At 39.2% G+C, this 12,978-nt stretch overlaps 1 long non-coding RNA gene across 1 annotated transcript in view; it reads right to left on the bottom strand.

The window, feature by feature from the left end:
• LOC114821627 (uncharacterized) overlaps positions 1-12,978 on the bottom strand; it is an 81,576-nt gene that overhangs the window by 41,358 nt on the left and 27,240 nt on the right. The gene's annotated exons all lie outside the window — the stretch shown is intronic.

A 12,978-nucleotide genomic window follows, 5' to 3' on the forward strand; every position in this document is an offset into this window, starting at 1 on the left:
CTCCAAGACGGGAGGATAAACTTTACACTCCGAATATCCAGACGTGGATGAGCCTGGCTGCCCTAGTATAACTAGATGCACGATGGCTTGCGCCGGGATTCCTAGAAGTAGCCGCAATGGTCTTTTTCAAGGCTTAGCTAACTGAAGGATTTTGGGTCTCTTGGCCTAATCCGTGGGGAACCGGGCCCTAGAGACGGAGAGGGCACATTACGCAGTACATCCGATGGACGGCTGCCCTGGAATCCTAAAGCTGCTACCGAGTGCACTAAGGTAGCCTACGGATTCCGGAAGACTGCCTACGGCTTGCCCTTCGAGCAGTGAAGCCGCACTAGACTTATACAACCGCACATTCTTGTGAAAGGTTAAACAAGCTAGCGCGCATATACGAAGTTTTATCCACTGCCGACATGCTATGTAGTTGATAAGCTTCACCTCTGCCAAGCGCGGAACAACCTACACCAAGTCCTAAAGTGTTGTGATACTTGCTACGCAACCTACGGAATTGAAAAAAGTCAAGGTTAACAGCCGAGTGGTTACGCGGACTTGTCTACTTCTGTAAGTAAGGCATCCGGCTGCCAACCCTATGGCTAACAACTTTGCAAAGTTCTACACCAACACCTACGGCTGCATAGGCTACGCGAGTTTGTCTGCTTATAAAAAAGTAGCATGCCTGCCACTGGTCTATCAAGTCTAAAGGTTAGGGCATGAACAAAAGAAGTGAAGATGAAGAAAAACGAAGGAAAACATGTTTATAAACAACTAGCAAAGGCCGAATGAGTTCAAGCAAAACAAGAGCTACAAGGAAAAACAAAGAAAATCCTAAAGGCTACCTAAAATACTACACTACAGCAGCTTGGACATCCCACGACTACTCGATCGCCACACCTTCAACAGCCGTAACGCTCTTAGCAGCGGCATCATCCGGCGCTTCACCCCCGGCTGCCCTAGTCTGGGCACTAACTTCTCCAACTACTTCACCAATGGAAGCCTTAAAAGTAAAAGCAAACAAGTCTTCCGGAGAAATAGAGAAGGTCTTAAAACCTCAAGCCCATCCTTCTCACCCTTCAGCTGCTCATTCTTCTTAAGCAGACTAACACGGACGCGCTACAGCTCATCCACTCTCTTCTTAGCATAAGTAGCGAAACGAAGCTCAGAAATTGCAAGCTTAAGATCTTGAATCTGAGGCGAATCAATCTCAGCAGCAAAGGGAGCAGGCTTTGGCGCCACTTTAGCAGCAGAGTCCACCTTACCACTCTTCATAATAGCAAGTCTCTAAAAAGGTGAACCGGACTTGGCTCCCAAAGAACGTCCTGGTACAAACTTCGGCACTGGGGGCATGATAAAACCTTTACGCTGAGTAATCTTATCCACAATTGTACTAGCCATTCTCAACATGGAAGACGCCACATGCTCAGATCTAGCAGCCTTACATTTCTTCCCATTGGAAGAAGTCATGTCAATCACATACCTCTCGGTAGCAAGTGGACCATCATGAGCAGCAGAAGAAGTCTTCAATTTTTTCTTAACTGGCATCTCATGAGCAGGTGGGGAAGATCTCTTCTTTCCATCTTCATTCATAGTAAGCTCCACGATAGCGATCAGATGAGCCAATGCATCCGCCTTGATCCTCTTTACCTCCTCTTTCCGGAGCAGCCCACATTTCTTTCAGCAAATAGGACTAAGCAGCCAACGACATTCATGGTACTCAGCAGGGGAGCTCAACCCAGTATTCCAGCAGGCAGGAGGCCTGCATGCCCAACATTCCAGCAGCCCGTGAGACCCGCAATCTCCTTATTTCTCTCAATCGCAAGCCTGGCCTGAGTCAAGTCCAATAGCCCAAAGGACATGAGTCATGCGATTCGCCTAACACTGCGCCTCAGCGCCACAATCCTCGACCCCAGCTGCACAAGCTGCCCTTGGTTCTAGCCAAGTCAAGCAGCTTAAAACAGTGGTCCCTACCACAATACCTCATCGGCCCATGTCGAGCCGACTCCTGGCCTATGCCAGCCGACGTGCCGCACCACCCCGATGGCTGCCCTGCAATAGCACTATCCAAGAAGAAGGCAAGAAAAATTAAATTTTTCTTACATCGGTGCGGCACGAAAAAGACGAAGAAATCAACGAAAGACGGTCTTTTGCACAGGCAAGACGTAGAAGATTGCTAGAGGAGAGGGAACAAATATCCTCTAACTTTCTCTCTCTTGTTGGGTAGAATAAATCGCTCTCCAAAGTTGATTTAATAACCCACTTAAGGTGGACTTAAATAGGCTTTGAGAGAAATTTATTTCCCTTTCCTAGAAGGATCTAATTTCCATTTAAAGAGAGAATCAACAACAAAATAGGAATCAATTTAGAGTTGCCTAAAGCGAGAAAATCTCTACACCTGTTGCCCTTTTCTGCAAGCAGCCCAACAGGTGTGGGGGCATTTGTGGAGCCAAAAATATTCGCTAGGCGACACGTGGACTTTTGGACAAAAGAGGACAAAAATACCCTCGAAGCATACAAGGATTCCTACGCGCGAGCAGTGGGCAATCATCTTTCAATCAAGTCAAAAGTGCCCAAAAAAGGTAACAATTAAAAACCTCTCTCATCAAATCCTTTCTATAAGGTATTTCCCAAAACCTAGTATTTTCTATTTCATTATTTAGCTAATCAATTAGCTAAATAATATAAACCTACCATATCTCCTAAAATCACCCAATTAATAGCCCAAAACCGGCCCCCACTATTCACATCCTCATCTTTCCCATTTTCCTTATTAAAATAATCATTCATTTTTATAACCACCCATTTATTATTTTCATATTTAATTAGCCAATAAATTGGCAAATTAAACATGAAATTAACCCCCACAAAAACCCTATGGCTGGCTACTATTATTCAAAATAGGGCAAACCCTAACTCTATAACTAAACACATATTCTCACCAAAAATTCATTCCAACTCTCTCACAAAAAATCACAAATACTCTAAACACTATTTCTCTCTAAAATTCTAACTTTGGCATCGGAGGTTCTTCAGCCAAAGCCCCCCATTCATCGTGGACGCGTGAGGCTCTTGGCCTTAACCTAAGGTGCTAGTTGTTTTGTAGGTGCAAAATCGTCCAAGATCGAAGAGGAGAAAATTTGCATCCACAATGGATGTGCGATTAAACCGAAGAACCCACCACCTCCATCTTCTCCGACCAACTTGAACCCAGCCACTACTACATGTCATCCCGACAACCCACTCTCAGCTTCCCAAACCGCCATTTTTCACCCACTCACTTACCTCTCTCTCTCTCTCTCTCTCTCTCTCTCTCTCTCTCTCTCTCTCTTACCCAAGCCACTGCCATTATTCATTCAATCAACCCAAAACACGAGAGCCACCCCATCTCACCACTCGAACAGATGCAGCCACCCACCCATTTAATCCCAGTCCAAAATCAAACCCTCTCCTAAACCCACCCCAGAATCCAATAATTTCAAAAAATGGCTGATTATATCATTTCAAGAACCTCACAATTCCAAAAACTAAAAACCCACTTCAAAGATGTAATATTTTTCTCTCTTCCTCTTTTTGGGTTTTTTTTTTTTATCAATTCTCTTCTGGGTTTTTGTTTACAGTGTAAAATCAACACTAATTTACTAATTTTGCTTTGATTTTTCAAACACTATTGAGGCGTGATAACCTGTTGCAAGCTCAGCCATGGCGGCTACTGCAAAATCTAACGGAAAAACCATCACAGACTCTGCCATTTCATCCAAGGTTCCGACAATAGCAAACCCTTTAACGAATAGCTGTCGCAGATTTCTTCCAACATCAATCACCACGCGAAATTAATTGTCAATGAAGACGATCCCATTCCCCTTCGAAATCTGCTGGGGGAAAGAGGCCTTCTTTCATATCTGCTCTGAGACCTGTTTATGCGAGAGAGTGGTGAGCCTGACGACAGAGAGAAAGAAGGGCAGGATTGGAAAATTGGAAAGTTCATTTATTGGTTACTGTTTATCCGTGTTTCTTCGAAATAAGCTGCTTTTTCCAGCTTTGGGTTTTCAGTATTTTTTTAACCCATAATTTTGAAAGAAAAAAAACTGATTTGAAATGTTTATCAAACACTTAAAATGTTCCAATCTTTTTTCATACCTATTTTTTTTATTAAAAGTTAAGCTAAACAAAAACCAGGATTAAGTTTACTACTTTGAAGTTTCTTGCTTTTCAACATTTCATACATTGAATTTTTCTCATCCAGTGTCATACCTAAGGTGAGAATTGTGGGACACTTTTATACATCCGTTAGATTTTCTGTGAATTATGGGACACTTTTATACATCCGTTAGATTTTTTGTGATAACCTTCGCTGACCCACGATGCGGCATGCATGTGGACATTAAAAAAAATTCAAAAATTCAAAAATTCAAAAATTTTAAAATTTAAAATTCAAAAATACTAAAAACCTAAACTTTTCATAATATTGAGTTGAGAGACTGAATCTTTTCACACTCGGCCAAATTTTCTTTGAATTTTAATTAAATGAAACAATGAATCTTGAACAAAGCAAAACAAAACGTAATATTGAGAGATTCAGTCATTGAAGTGGACGTGGATGTTGGGTACTCAATAGTCCAAGAATGAAAATTCTCATATCAGTTTCTATCCAAAATTTTGGAATTATGTGTGTTGCAACGATTGTCCAAAGGATTATTCTTCTTTTATTAAATTTCCATGAAAAATGAGCATGGGGGCATAAAAATTGAACGAATGAAATTTCAACGATTTGAAAAGGGTTGTGAGTTTGACACGTCATTTTTCTTCCTTTAATGCAATCATGTTTATTAAAAGACAAAAATAAATATGACTTTACATAAGGAGAGAGAAAGAATAGTTTTCTTTGAAAAAATCAACCATTTATTGAAGAGGGATGTTGATAAGGAGATGAGACATTCATTAGAAGCTAGAAAAAAGAAGTTAAAAGTGATTTAGAAAAAAGCAAGAAAGCCACATTTTCAAAGTGGTGGTCATTGCACAATACTTAATTAGAAGAAAACTCATAGTATTGTATTTACAATTTCAAGTCTTTATGGGGAACGAGAGTGCAAATTTTCCAATTGGAATATGATATGAAATTTCTAGATAACTATATATGACAAAGAAAGAAGTCTAAGTTTCTAAGTGGTAGGGCTTCCAATTGATGTGAGTTTGTTGAGAAATGTAGATGAAGATGAATATTGTTGTTGATGTTAGTGAACAACAGAACAAGTTGCTTCTCCTTTGGCCTTCTAACATGATATCACGGAAAACAAGTTGTTGCTAATAAATGTATCTGATTGGTGGACTTAGACGTGCGCGGTACGATTTTTGATAACGAGAAAAGATGGACAGTGTCATGACAAAATTTATCCAAGTAGACCCAAAGGAAAGACTTAGGAACTTCATATGCAGTGGGATAAAATCTTAAGCTAATTTCCTTACCTATTTTATAGTCATTAAGTAAAATGTATATGTATATTTCTAGATGCTGACACACCAATGTACTTACTATTAACTCCTTTCAAATACCCATTCGCAGAAACGCAAATCTCTCTTGCATGCTTGTTGTAATGCTCATGTAGTGCGTATCTAATATCTTATGTGTATAATTTTTTGTGATCCATTTTTTCATCACTATGCCAAAATCCCTTTAGAATTTGCAATTTATCCATTTGGTTATGGTAAAAAAAAAAACTCGGAATTTCATTTAAACTCAAAAATCTAGAATTGGGAAAGCAATTTTCCCTTGTTCGGCAACTTGTAGCGATAGCAAAGGCAAATTGTACAGGAAAAAAGTGGAAATTGGGGATGAAGATCCAATTTTAATTTCGTCAAAATAAGTGTAATTTCACAATTCCAACAACGTTGAGAACAAATGCATTGCGGGGAAATCTTGCGACCACCAAACTTTACGATTAGAGGGCCAAATTTCATGATAAAACGTAATAAGGGTTTAGGACTGCATCGTTCACTTTGTTAACTCTCCAATCTTCGACGGGATTTTCAACTCGTGCATCATCTTTTGCTTTGTTCTAGGTCAAAGCCTACTCTTTTCTTTCTTGAATTATTTTAGCTTTGAGGGTATACTCTTTAGGCCAATTGTGAATTTTGCTAGTTATTTTTATTTTCTGATGGTCATATGTTTGTTTTGTTTTTTTTTTCTTCCAATTGAGATGTGTATTGGTTGGATCAGTAACTTTTTTTTTGGATTTTTATTTTTATTTTTATGGATTTTGGTGTTAGTTCCTTGTTATAGATGTTGTGGAGCAAAAAATAATCTCAAAAATCGTGGAGGTGACACACGGATTTTTGGACAAGAATGACAAAATTATCCTCGAAGCACATCAGGATTCCCACGTGCATGCAACGGACAATAACGGCTCAATCATGGAAGAGTCAAAGGTGATCAATATGGTATTTATTCAAATCCCTCTCATCACTCCTCATCAATCCCTTTTTTATTTTATTCAAAAGGTAACTCCCAAAACTTCCTATTTAATTTAGGGATCATTGTCATGTTAATTGCAAGATATTATTTCACAAAATATCTTGTAATTATTCTTCAATTACCACCATGTATGGCCGGCCACTCCTCACATTATGGGCCGGTCACTCCTCACCCTATGGGTCGGCCACTCCCTATAAATAGCCCTATTATTCCACTAATAAGGAAGCCATTTGCTACCCACAAACTCCTAAACACATTCTTTCAGAATTCTAACTTTGGCATTGGAGATTCTTAGGCCAAATCCCCCCTCCCATTCATCATGGGCGCATAAGGCTTTTGGCCTTAGTCTTAGGTATTATTATTTTGCAGGTGCATTTTTGTCAAAGACGAAGATGGTGAAAATTTGCATCCACAAATTGGTGTTTTCATTGAGAGTTTGATTCATAAGCTCGAAGAAGACTCACATTCAAAGTTTCACATTTCTCATTCATAAGTAAATTTTTCATACGTTCTTATTCCTAAAATTTTTTAAATCTTTGAATAGACGTATGAGAGAAATACAATGGCTAGAAATTTAGAAACCACGACGAACGAAACTTCCTACGTTCAAAGATCCAGATAAAATGATGGAAATTGCGATGTAGCCCCACCACGACGATCCACGAAGCTCAACGTGGTGGCAAAATGAGTAACTTGGCCACCACGGAGTACCACCACCACCATAGCCAAGGCAACCCATGTTGCAGTGGGGAGTGGGACAGCTTCATGGCAGCAAAGCCACGAAGCAACAATAAATGCCATCTTGCAGTAATGAGCCCAGGCCCGTGTCACAAGGCAGTCAACCCAGCGCTAGGTAACCTAGATCTAGTAGGCCCACGACGTTGCCATAGCAGCTGAGGCCTAAAGCAAGGCCCAAACAGTTGCGGTTGCGGCAAATGGAGCAGCACAACACTGGCGGGGCCAATGCACCCTTGGCCTAATGCTAAGCAGGCTAAATCGCACCACACCCACTATTCAAACTAACCCTAAGTTGAGTAAGTAGCATTGAAGGTTGTCAACCGCAAGGCGTTGAAGTACGAATAAAGTTACACACCCCGCACATGACTTGGCCCACTTCCGCGGCCCAACTTGCTCGCAAGGTCCACCTAGTGATCCCGACTAGTCGAAGGCCAGTTTAATCATCCCATCTTCAGATTTCTGGACTGACGATTGAATCGGGGGTATTTTCACCCCGATTTTCTACAGATTTGACATATCTCAACTCAAATCTCGCACTTGGAGTCCATTGCACTTCCATTACTCAAGGAGACGCATACCATTTAAGATCTTCCATCCCAAATGGCGAACAACACTTGTCTCGACAAGTCATAGAGTTGACATGCGCTTTTGCGCAGTAGACGACCTTAGTGAATCAGCTCTTGCAACGCACATAGATGCAGTGTGCCCCAGACGATGTGTCCCGAAGTAAGACAAGTACAGATGACGATTCTCTCCAGCAGCGTCCCAACAAGCAGCCGCTCGACTAGCCACGAACCGAGCGTTCTGGCAGTGTACACTCCCGTCTAGGTCCTCAAGAAAGCGTATACTCTCGTCTTAGCGCGCGAATGAGCGTGCACTCATGGTTAGGCCTATGGACGAGCATACATTCACGGTTGGGACCATACTCTTATAATTAACATGGACAACCTGCTAGACGAAGTGTTCATTCGCGGCTAGGCCCGCAAAAAGCATTTTCCACCTCATATTGGAGTAAGCAGCACAGAAGACGAAGATAAGCAGTCAATTAATCTGGCTCAAATTCAATCGGCCACCTGTAAGTAACCAGTTCGCCTGCCAAGAACGTATCATATGCAATGTAGCCACGACATAGACTAGATGAGCACAACGATAAGCAACCTAGACTAACAGGTTACGACTGGGGGCAGCCAGAAGCTCTGCTGCCCCAATAGAGGTAAATTTAGAAAGAAGTTGAGAGGCTCATGACCGAACAATTGTGCGATTTCCAACGCAACGAAGCTACTGACAAGGCGCTTAAACGATACACGACCAACATAAATGGGTCACCTTTTATTGACAAGATTGAGCAGACAGAACCATCCTACATACACTGGCGGATACAAAGATTACATCTATTTTAACATATGCATCAACTCAGCCTAATGGCGTGTCGAGGGCAAATGGGTACCAGAATGGCACACCAGCCCAACCACCAAGAACCAGGGCCAAATCTTATTTTCATCACTCCACACGATTCAATACTTGAGCAGCACATCACCAGTAATCGAGCACCGCAGACCTAATGGTCCAATTCCTCCTGATGCACACAAGCTCACCCCAGCTCCACGCTCAAAGCCTTGCCTACCTGCTCCACAACACTCAGCCACCCTTGATTTGTCACCATGGCTCACAATTATGCCAATTTTGCACCACAGCTCATAGCCGTGCTAATCTTGCCATGCGGCTCTTAACTACGTTAACCAAGCCCACGATACTTTATACTTCAAAGCATCCAACGACGGAGTAGAACACGAGGCTCTACTAGCAGCCCCTGCTAGTGAAAGACTTTGCGGTGAAGAGGCTTCCAATCCATTCAAATTCTCAGTTGACCACCTGTTGGGTTTTACGACTCAAAATTAGGATGATGCAAAAAAAATTGTGTTACCTATTTGGTTTTGGTGTCGTATTTGGGTTTGGATTTTGACCTCTTAGTTGGTTTCCGTGGTGGAGAGATTTTGTTAATTACCTATTTGATTAGGATTTGGATTTACTTCCTATTAAGATTCTTATTGTAACCTAAGTCTTATGCACTATAAATAGGACCTCAGGGTTAGTGTATTTTGTGTGGCTCATTCGTGTGGCAATTTGGTGAGAGTCAATTTGTGAGTTTGTGAGTTAGAGAGCAATTTGGGAGAATCTTCTCCGTTAGTTTTGGGTTCTCTACTCGTTTGGTTTAGGGTTTGTAATTTGTGGGATTTGGATTGTGAGAGTCTGAACACTATTTTGTAATCTCCGTTTGTTTAGTGAAATTTCTTGTCATGCTTCGCTCGTGGACTTAGATTTTACACCGAACCACATAAATCTCTTGTGTTAGTTTGAGATTGTTTGTTTTAGTTTTCACCTACGACGTTGATATCGGTACTTTGTTAGAATTCGCTTTCCTTTGCTCATAAAAGTACAACAAGTGGTATCAGAGCCCGGCTTTCGGCTTGGGCTTTGCTTGGCAATCACTATGAAGCCTTCTGTGTCGTCGGTGAAAGTTGATATTGAAAAGTTCGATGGCAATGACTTTGGTATTTGGCAATTGAAGATGCGTACTTTGTTAATTCAACAAGAGCTTTTAAAAACGCTAAAGGGTGTGAAGGCTTTCCTGAATTCGTGGACTGATGAAGAAAAAAAAAGATGTTATGGAGCGGGCACTTGGAACAATCCTGCTAACTTTATCGAATGAAGTCTTGCGTCAAGTTGGTAGCATCAAATCTGCACCGAAGTTGTGGCTAAAATTGGAGAGTTTGTATATGACCAAATCCCTTGCTAAATGGTTGTATTTGAAGAAAAGTTTGCGTACTCTTCGTATGGATGAAGGTACGTCAATTCATAAGACCAAATCCTTATTGCTGCCAAAAGTCCTCAACAGTTCCAAGGGAGATGGGTAAGAGTTCGTAATAGTGAGAGATTGAATCTTTTCACACTCGGCCAAATTTTAATTTTAATTAGATGAAACAATGAATCTTGAACAAAGCAAAACAAAATTTAATACTGAGAGATTGAATCATTGAAGTGGACGTGGATGTTGGGTACTCAACAGTCCAAGAATGAAAACTCTCATATAAGTTTTTATCCAAAATTTTGGAATTATGTGAGTATTGCAACGATTGTCCGAATGATTATTCTTCTTTTATTAAATTTCCATGGAAAATGAGCATGGGGCACAAAAGTTGAACGAATGAAATTTCAATGATCTGCAAAGGGATTGTGAGTTTGACATGCCATTTTTCTTCCTTTTATGCAGTCATGTTTATTAAAAGACAAAAATAAATATGACTTTACATAAGGAGAGAGAAAGAGTATTTTTCCTTGAAAAAATCAACTATTTATTGAAGAGGATGTGGATGTTGATTGATGCGCATTGTGAATAGGAAAAAAATAACCTTGAAGGGAGACGAGACATTCATTAGAAGCTAAAAAAAAGTTATAGTGATTTAGAAAAAAAAAGTTTTAACGAAACATTTCCGGTACTGTTTACTCTTTACGAAAAACCACATTTTTACCTTTCCTAACTACTATTCACTACATCTTTATTTATCATTTTTCATTAAAACTAAAGTTTTTGTTTTAACTTTTCGTTAGTTTCCTTTAGAAAAAAGCAAGAAAGCCTCATTTTCAAAGTGGTAGTCCTTGAAACAATACTTGATTAGAAGAAAAGTCATAGTATTGTATTTACAATCTCAAGTCTTGAGGGGTAACGAGAATGCAAGTTTCTAATTGGAATATGATATGAAATTTCTACATAACTATATATGACAAAGAAAGAAGTCTAAGTTTCTAAGTGGAAGGGCTTCCAATTGATGTGAGTTTGTTGAGAAATGAAGATGAAGATGAATATTGTTGTTGATGTGAGTTAGTGAACAACAGAACAAGTTGCTTCTCCTTTGGCCTTCTAACATGATATTACCGGAAAACAAGTTGTTACTAGTAAATGTAACTGACTGGTGAACTAAGACATGCGGTACGATTTTTGATAACTAGAGAAGATGAACAGTGTCGTGACAAAATTTATCCAAGTAGACCCAAGGGAAAGACTTAGGAACTTCATATGCAGTGGGATAAAATCTTAAGCTAATTTCCTTTTTAATCTTATAGTCATTATGTAAAATGTATATGCATATTTCTAGATACATACACACCAATGTACATAATATTAACTCCTTTTAAGTAGTCATTTGCAAATCCCTCTCGAGTGCTCTTTGGAATGCTCATGTGGTGCCGTTCTAATCTCTTATATATAACTTTTTGTGATCCATTTTTTCATCAATATGCCAAAATCCCTTTAGAATTTGCAACTTATCTTTTTGGTTACGGTAAAAAAAAAACTCGGAATTTCATTTAAACTCGAAAATCTAGGGATGTGAAAGCAATTTTCTCTTGTTCGGCAACATGTAGCGAGAGCAAAGGCAAATTGTACAGGAAAAAGTTAGAAATTTGGGATGAAGATTCCCAATTTTAATTTCGTCTAAATAAGTGTAATTTCACAATTCTAACTACGATGAGAATCACAAATATATTGCAGGGAAATCTTGCGACAACCAAACTTTACGATTAGGGTGCCAAATTTCGTGATAAAACCTAATAAGGGTTTAGGGCTACATTGTTCACTCTGTTAACTCTCCAAATCTTCGACGGGATTTTCGGCTCGTGCATCATCTTCTTGCTTTGTTCTAGGTCAACGCCTCTACTCTCTTCTTTCTTGTATTATTTTAGCTTTTCAGGTAGACTCTTTATGGCTGTTGTGAATTTTGCTAGTTATTTTTATTTTCTGATAGTCATTTGTTTGTTGTGCGTTTTTCCTTCCAATTGAATTGTGTATTGGTTGGATTTGTAACATTTATTTTTTTTATTTTATTTTATGGATTTTGGTGTTAGTTCTTTGTCATGGATGTTGTCCTTTTGAAGGTTAACAATAGCCAAGACTAAACATGATGATTTTGGTGTTAATTACTTTCTCATGATACTAATGCCATATTGTTCTCTATTTTGCACTCACAAGTAAAGAGAAATATCCTAGACCCTAACTGGATATGTTATTGTCATGGTCATGCATTGGTATGGTAACAATATGTTTGGATAAGGAAAATAAACTTAGAATTTGACAAAAGATAAAATTTATAAATTGATACAATCAATTCCTTTGTTTAGATTCATAAACATAGAAATTTAAACTTTCCGCGTGAGAAAAAACTTGGAATTTGGGACCTTCAATTCTCATGTTTAAATTTTATGTAAATAGGTGTCATTTCTAAATTTCAGTAAGTGAGAATTTAAAAATAACAAACATGTATTCAAATTTCATTCATCTTTTAGGTTAACCAAACAAGAAATTTTATAAATTCTAGAAAATAAAATTTCGTTATTTCAATTTCTGTTATTTTAAAATTAGTAATCTTAAATTTTCTCATCCAAACAAAAAGTTTCCTTGTCATAGAACTTTCAATTGGGATCAAGGAAGACAATCTTTTCACAACTGATTATTCTCACCAAATTTTATTATTATTTTAAAGCAGATCAATACCAAACTTCAAAAGCAAAGTAGGAAGGCTAAAATTAAGGTGAAGAACCTACTTCCACTAATTACCATGGGAGGGAGAGAGAGAGAACCAAGCGAGAGAGAAGAGAGAGAAAACACCAAGTAGTATTATAATATAGGTGGGGTTAAATCACCTTTCGTGAAGTTGTAGTAAGAGCAGCTCCAGCGGGAGCTCCAACTTGATGTACCGGTGAGATTTCCTACCCAATAGCCCCAGCTC

The sequence above is a fragment of the Malus domestica genome, chromosome 02, assembly GCF_042453785.1.
Source record: "Malus domestica chromosome 02, GDT2T_hap1".
In the NCBI taxonomy this organism is placed as follows: domain Eukaryota; kingdom Viridiplantae; phylum Streptophyta; class Magnoliopsida; order Rosales; family Rosaceae; genus Malus; species Malus domestica.